We start from the raw sequence: 8,476 nt of genomic DNA, 5'->3' as shown, positions 1-8,476 counted from the left end.
TAGAAACACCTATGAAGATATGTGGGACTCTCAGAAACAGCATGATCTTCCCCAACACAGGCTCCACGTCACAACTATTGATCGCCAATACCATGCCCATCGGATTCCAGTGTTTCATAAAAAAGATCCTGCCACACGGAGGCGCGATGCGGGCACCGAGGTGAACAAGTGAGATTCCGTGAGCCCCGATCTGTGTCCACCACTCTGTCCTGGCACGCACACGCACGCACACGCACGCACACGCACGCACACGCACGCACACGCATGCACACGCTCTGAGGTGGGTTCTGCTTGCAATTCCTCCAGGACAGATCCATCCATCCATCAATCTATCTATCCATCCATCTATCTATCTATCTATCTATCTGTCTGTCTGTCTGTCTGTCTGTCTGTCCGTCCGTCCGTCCGTCCGTCCGTCCGTCCGTCCGTCTGTCTATCCATCCATCTATCCATCCATCCATCCATCCATCCATCCATCCATCCATCCATCCATCCATCCATCCATCCATCCATCTATCTATCTATCTATCTATCCATCTATTTATCCATCTATCTATCTATCTATCGATCTATCCATCCGTCCATCTATCTGTCTGTCTGTCTATCGATCTATCCATTGATCCATCATCCATCTCTGTGTCTCCAGAAATATTCATGAGTCCGCACACTCCATTCACATCCACGCTGCTCATCTGTCTCCCGTCAGACAGACTCAGAAGGCCTTTCACGTCCACGGCGGAGAGTCTGGTCTGGGTTGCGGGCAGCACGGGGGCGAGGTCAGCGGCCCGACCCCCCAGCTGCCCCCCAGGGGCAAGAGGAGGCTTCCTGCTCCCGCAGAGACGCCCCCTCCCTCCCTGCCCGGGACCCGGGTGGTTGGCACGTCCACCGCAGGACACGGGGGCACCGCTGCACCCCAGAGGCCGGGACCCACACCGGGCAGCGCTCAAGGCTCCGTCCACCCAGGAACCGCCCGGCAGAGGCCGCTGATGACCCGAGGCTCACCTTTGCCGCCGGCCTGCCGAGGGGCTCTGAGCCGCGCCTCCATGGGACACCGCCGGCCGGAGCCTGCCCGTCTCAGCACATCAGCACCGGGAGCACAACGGGTTCCTAGAAAGACGGGTGAGAGGAATCGACTCAGGACCTGAGCCGGACAGAGGCACGGCCGCCGTGGAAAACCCACGGGGAGACGCAGCCGACGGAGGCCAGAGGGACAAGCCCGGTCCATCCGTGCCCGGGCCTCAGGCACCGGCCAGCACCCAGGACGGCACCTCGTGCCGCCTCCCAGCCTGGGAGCACCGTGCGTGGCCGGCGTGGCCTCCCGGCAAAGGCTTCCCGGCTGCGGTGTCCCGGGAGAGACCGGGCGGTCCACCCCTGTGCAGACTGACCATCTGAGAGGCCCGTGGGGGACGCCGTGCGAGGGTCACCTGACGGGCAGGCGGGGAGCTGGTCGGGCGTCCCCCACGGGCCTCTGAGACGGTCAGTCTGCACAGGGCCACGCCGGGCAGCAGAGATGGACGGGGCGTCCACCTGATGCCTCCAGGGCGCCTGTGTTTTCCCGGAGGGAGGTGGGCGCCCAGAGCTTCCCGGGAGGAAAGGCGGGTCGGCGGAAGGGCCGTGGAGAGTGGGGGTCACGGGGCCCAGGCTCACCGCTGCGGCTGAGGATCAGCCGGGAAGCGTGCAGCCCACGGGGCACCGGCTCCCGTCACAGGCTCCCGCGGCCGCCCAGGCTCGGGCCAGGTCGGAGGTCAGCAGGTCACCTGGGAAACAGGGAACGGGGGGCGTCAGCCGCTGGCCGGAGTCCTGGCCTCTGAGATCCGGGGAGCAGCGCCCGGTGGGCCCGGCTGTGGTCACTTTGGGGCTCAGGAGGGAAGGGGTCGCGCCGAGCCCGCCAGGCAGGCGGCACCTCGATGCCCTCGTTTGGAGGTGCCGGGGAGACCGGTCCTCCTGCACCCGGCCTCGTCGCAGGGCTGCCGAGTCGGCATCGGACCGGGGGGCTCATAACGGGCCCCCCGCCTTCACCCCGCGGTGCCGAGAAAGGACCCCGGCCCTCTCGACGGGCTGCACGGCGGCTTCGTCAGTCACAGCTCGTTAAGACGACGTTAAGAGGCAGCCCAGCGCCCCCCCAACCCCCAGAAGGGAGCCAACCACCCGCGAAGCAACCCCGCCGAGCCCTGGAGGAGAAGGACGGACGGACGGACAAGGCAGGGCTTGTTCCCCCGAGCTGAGGGCACACTGCGTCCCCCCAGCGGCTCCCCCCCCCGACGCGGGGGGCAGGGGGCGCGAGGTCTTGGGGATCCTGAGACTGGATCTCTGGGGAGCAGGAGGCGGGTCCAGGGCTCCGGCTGCTCCGAGCGTGGACCTCGGACCCCGACCTCCGGCCGGACGGCAGATGTGCAGGTCGGGAGGCAGGGAATCCAGGAGGGTGAGTCCACGGATGCACGCGTGTCCATGTATCTACGTGTATCGATACACGTGTGTCTATGCATGTATCGGCAGATGCATATTAACTATGTATCTACATGTATCGCTAGATACATGTATCTATATGAATAGATAGATACATATGTGTCCATGTATGTATCGATAGATGCATGTTTACATGTGTATCAATATGTGTCGATAGATTCATGTGTGTCCATGTCTCTCTGTGTCTCTATGGATGCACAGGGAGAGAAGCATGGACAGATGGATGGACAGAGACGGACGGACAGCTAGAAAGGACAGAGAGAGGACACAGCGAGCTGCCGTCCAGGTGCCCCGTGCATGCACGCACACGCAGTGACCAGCGTGCACGGAGCAAAGCCGTGTCCGGTCGCCACGGCGGCCACGTTTGATGCCTGTGCCCCCGCCCCCCACTGCCCCTTGCTGCCCTCTGATCGGATATATACATACATCCACATGTGTGTGCACATGTATGTGTGTATGCATGTAATAGATGCATGCATGTCTATATGTGTATTTACATGTGAGTACATGCATAGATGCACACGTGCGTGCATGTGTGTGCGCACACTGTACATTTATATTTATACATGTGTGCATATGTGTGCATGTATGTGCACTTGCATATATGTATGTGCATGCACGTGTGTTTGCATGTATCCATTTGTGTGCATGCATAGATTAATATAGACATATATACATACAAGCATGTATACACTGTATATTTATATGTGCATGCATGCACGCGTGTGCATGCATGTGTGTATGTACTGCACGTGTGTATTTTGCATCTGTGCATGTGCATGTATGTATGTGTGCATGCGTGTGTAGACATGGCTGTGCACACATGTATGAAGCGTTTCTTTAAGAACCACTGGGTAAGACGTGTCTAAGCTCCTTCAGGTGCCTCAGGCGCAGTCTGACCGACTTGCAGAAAAGAATCTCAAAGAGGGACATTAACTGGAGATGGACTCGGGGCCTCAGCAACCTCTCAGACCACAAACAAGCCCGAACCCCCAAACCAAGGCTGCAGGAAGCAGAAAGGCGAAGCCACGGGGCTGCCGGGCGGGTGCAGGGGGGACAGTGGGACGGACGGCAGGAGGTTTGTGGGTCCGGGAAACCCTGGAGCCGAAGGACCGTCTCTGTCCAGGGGCCGCTCCATGGCCTTCCGGCGTCCTGCAGGCGCCCATGAGGGGCCGGCGGCCCGGGTGCTCTCCCGGCGACACCAGGCTTCTTGCCGCCTCCGCTGGCCGGGGAGTCGGATGTGCATCCGTCAACATCACCAGTGCCGGGAGCCGGCGGGTCGGTGCATTTGTCAGTTCCTGTCTGTTCTCCTGCCGCCCGGTGACGCCCCCGATTTGTTGCTGTTGTTCCCGAGATACCGATCGGACGCGGTCTCCGTTCCTGCTGGTCGCGTCTCTCTCCAGAGCTATGATTTACGGAAATCAATTCCGTCTCCTTCGGGGGAAGGAGGCCGCAAGGACTCTCCGGGCGGATCGGCGGCTTCTCCCTGGAAAGGGGTGTCATCCGTCAAGCGGGGCCGCCGTGACGGGGTCTTTACCTCCACTGTTGACAGCCCGGGAGGGCCAAGGGGACGCTGAGGGGACGAAGCACAGCCTGGACCTTGGACACAGTGTCCTCCATCAGCTCCTCTGCACCGGGCAGCACCGGGCAGCACCAGGCAGCACCGGGCAGCACCGGGCAGCACTGGGCAGCACCGGGCAGCACTGGGCAGCACTGGGCAGCACCGGGCAGCACTGGGCAGCACCAGGCAGCACTGGGCAGCACCGGGCAGCACCGGGCAGCACTGGGCAGCACCAGGCAGCACCGGGCAGCACCGGGCAGCACCGGGCAGCACTGGGCAGCACCGGGCAGCACCAGGCAGCACTGGGCAGCACTGGGCAGCACCGGGAAGCGCTGGGCAGCACCGGGCAGCATCGGGCAGCACCAGGCAGCACTGGGCAGCACCGGGCAGCACCGGGAAGCGCTGGGCAGCACCGGGCAGCATCGGGCAGCACTGGGCAGCACTGGGCAGCACCGGGCAGCACAGGGAAGCACCGAGCAGCACCGGGCAGCACCGGGAAGCATCGGGAAGCACTGGGCAGCACTGGGCAGCACCAGGCAGCACTGGGCAGCACCAGGCAGCACCGGGTAGCAGTGGGCAGCATCGGGCAGCACTGGGCAGCACCGGGCAGCACTGGGCAGCACCGGGCAGCACTGGGCAGCACCGGGCAGCACAAGAGGAGGGAGAGAGAGGAAAGATGCATCGGGATTCCGGTGCTGGGACACGACGGATGCAAGCCCGGGGCTGTCGGGAGGACAGCACATGTGTCCACCTCCACAGGGGACAGGACGGTGCCCAGCATCGCGGGCGAGACCAGGACGCTGCCCCACACGCCTCAGTGCTCAGGAAGGACCCCCCGGCCCAGAGACGGGCGTGTTTTTGCAAAATCCAGTTGCCAATCGCCAGCGGAGGTCGCCCATCTGCTCAGTTCCCTAACGGATCCCCAGAACCACGCGCCCCCCGGTGCTCAGGGCCCGGATCCGCCTGCAGCCTGGAGATTCCTGCCGATTTCTCCGCAGAAAGCAGGACACCGAGCCTCGCAGCCCCGCGTCGACGGACAGAGGGACGGACGAGATCCAAGACAGAAGGCTCAGGGAATCAGCGGTCAGGAGAGCCAGGCCTGGGGCGGACCCGTGGGCATCAGCCGAAGTGACCGCCGAGGGGCATCAGCCGAAGTGACCGCCGAGGAGCATCAGCCGAAGTGACCGCTGTGGGGCATCAGCCGAAGTGACCGCCGAGGGGCATCAGCTGAAGTGACCGCCGTGGGGCATCAGCTGAAGTGACCGCCGTGGGGCATCAGCCGAAGTGACCGCCGTGGGGCATCAGCTGAAGTGACCGCCGTGGGGCATCAGCCGAAGTGACCGCCGTGGGACATCAGCCGAAGTGACTGCCGTGGGGCATCAGCCGAAGTGACCGCCGTGGGGCATCAGCCGAAGTGACTGCCGTGGGGCATCAGCTCGCCTCGGGGCTCCGGTGCGTCCAGAGGGCAGGGCTGGGGAGCGTCCACGTCACTGGGCAGCTCCCTGGAGCCGCGCGTCCGTCTTGGATGCAGGGCAGTCAGAGCGCGGAGAGACGCCGGCTCACCAGCTCGGGGCGCGTCGTCTGGATCGACCGGCCCGCGTGGACGGGCCTCATGCTCGGAGGGGCAGCGGCAGGAGGACGGCCCTCGAGGTGGACGGACGCCGTGGCTGCAGCCCCGGGCTCAGGCCTCACCGCGGTGCTTGGTGCTTCGTGCCTGCAGGTCGGGGCCAGTGGGCGGCCAGTGGGCAGCGGCAGCCGCCGCGGCAGAGCTCAGGGCGGCCGAGACGTTTGCTGTCCAGGCCTGGACACGGTTACAGGCTCACGCGGCTGCCAAGGCCACCTGGCTACCTGGTTACCAGCCCCGCTGCCCCCAGGGAGCGGCTATAAAACCAGCAGGGCTCGGTCAGCGGATGCGTCCGGCTCAGAGCTCAGCAGCCCTGCTGGACGGGCCGACCCGCCCCCTGGGCTCCCCCGACGCCGGCTCCTCCGAGGAGGGACGGGCGGCCTCCTGCTGCTCCCGTGGAGGCTGCTGGTTCCGAACTGCCGACCGGCCAGCGAGCGGCCCCAGAGGGACGTCCACACGAGCACAGTGTGCCGAGAGACAGAGGATGCATAGCTATTGATCGATAGATAGATGATAGATATTGATTGATCGATAGATTATGGATAGATAGATAGACTGGCTGGATAGATAGATAGATAGATAGATAGATAGATAGATAGATAGATAGATAGATAGATAGATAGATATTGATAGATAGATAGATAGCTAGATGGATAGATAGAAAGATAGATATTGTTTGATAGATGGATAGATAGACAGATGGATAGATAGATACATCGATAGATAGATAGATAGATGGATGGATGGATAGATAGATAGATAGATAGATAGATAGATATTGATTGATAGATGGATAGATGGATGGATGGATAGATAGATAGATAGGTAGATATATATTGATTGATAGATGATGGATAGATAAATAGATAGATAGATAGATAGATAGATAGATAGATAGATAGATAGATAGATAGATGGATGGATAGATGGATAGATACATCGATAGATAGATAGATAGATAGAAAGATAGATAGTGATTGATAGATGGATAGATGGATAGATGGATGGATGGATAGATAGATAGATAGATAGGTAGATATATATTGATTGATAGATGATGGATAGATAAATAGATAGATAGATAGATAGATAGATAGATAGATAGATAGATAGATAGATGGATGGATAGATGGATAGATACATCGATAGATAGATAGATAGATAGATAGATAGATAGATAGATAGATAGATAGTGATTGATAGATGGATAGATGGATAGATGGATGGATGGATAGATAGATAGATAGATAGGTAGATATATATTGATTGATAGATGATGGATAGATAAATAGATAGATAGATAGATAGATAGATAGATAGATAGATGGATGGATGGATAGATGGATAGATACATCGATAGATAGATAGATAGATAGATAGATAGATAGATAGATAGATAGATAGATAGTGATTGATAGATGGATAGATGGATGGATGGATAGATAGATAGGTAGATATATATTGATTGATAGATGATAGATAGCTAGATGGATAGATAGAAAGATAGATATTGATAGATAGATTGATAGATGGATGGATGGATACATAGACGATATAGATGATTGATAGACTGGATCTGAAGATTCACAATGAGGGCACATGTATCATCTACACAAAGAAATGGGGTTTCCAAGGACACAATGAGTCGTTAGGCGCAAACACACCCGAGAGATGGACATGGAAACGCACACGCACAGGAACACTGGGAATGTATGTAAGTTCACCATCCCCACACGCACACGCGACACATAGAGACACATGCAAATCTACCTGGATACGTGTAGACGTCGACCTGCTGGGTCTGTAGATGCACCATGAGCCAAACACATGAGCCATGCGTGTGCAGGCACACGCGACACGCAGACACGTGAAGACATGGAAATGAACTGTGTATAAAGCTACATGATGAGCCTCTCTATGTGTATATCTATCTATCTATCTATCTATCTATCTATCTATCTATCTATCTATCTATCTATGTATCTATCTATCTATCTATCTATCTATCTATCTATCCATCTATCCATCTATCATCTATCAATCAATATCTATGTATCTGTCTATCTGTCTATCCATCCATCTATTTATCATTTATCTATCTATCATCTATTTATCGATCTATCTATCGATCTATCCATCTATCATCTATCAATCAATATCTGTCTATCTATCCAGTCTATCTATCTATCTATCATCTATCTAAATACACACACACTTGGGTCCAAGAATGAGCTATGACTCTATACGTACAAATATACAGAAAATGTGTGCACAGAATATATATATACAAACATATAAATATACATGGAAAACATATATATTCAGAGAAATATATATTCAGTCAAATACCAAAAACACTGGGTTAAAGATGCGCAGGGAGAGCCTGTGTGAGCACACGCATTGCTGTCCATGAGTCCACACGCACATGCACACGCATGCACACGCACACGCACGAGGCAGGTCGAGAAAATCGGGGTCCAAGGAGGAGCCTGCTCGGCTGGTGTCGCCCCGATTCAGCAGCGAGGCCGATGAACCCCCAGCCGTCTGTCGCTGTGACCCCCGGGCCCCCTCCCCCCCGGCGGCGCTTGCCGGTCTCCCCTGTGGGCCGACGGGGCGGCTTCTCCAGGCCGGGGTGGGGTCCCCTCAGGGCGGGGGCCCCGTCTTGCTCCCCCCCCCCGGGGAGCGAGGACGGCCGTGCACACCTCCCACGCGCCCGTCGGTCCATCCGTGAACATTCCAGGGGACTCCCTGGGGGACTGGACCCCACCGACCCCCAAACCCTAACCGAGCAATCCTTGGGGTTCAGCGGGACGGGATGAGGCTGG

This window comes from Tenrec ecaudatus, chromosome Y (assembly GCF_050624435.1).
Source record: "Tenrec ecaudatus isolate mTenEca1 chromosome Y, mTenEca1.hap1, whole genome shotgun sequence".
NCBI lineage: Eukaryota > Metazoa > Chordata > Mammalia > Afrosoricida > Tenrecidae > Tenrec > Tenrec ecaudatus.
Note: the sequence above shows the minus strand (reverse complement) of the source record.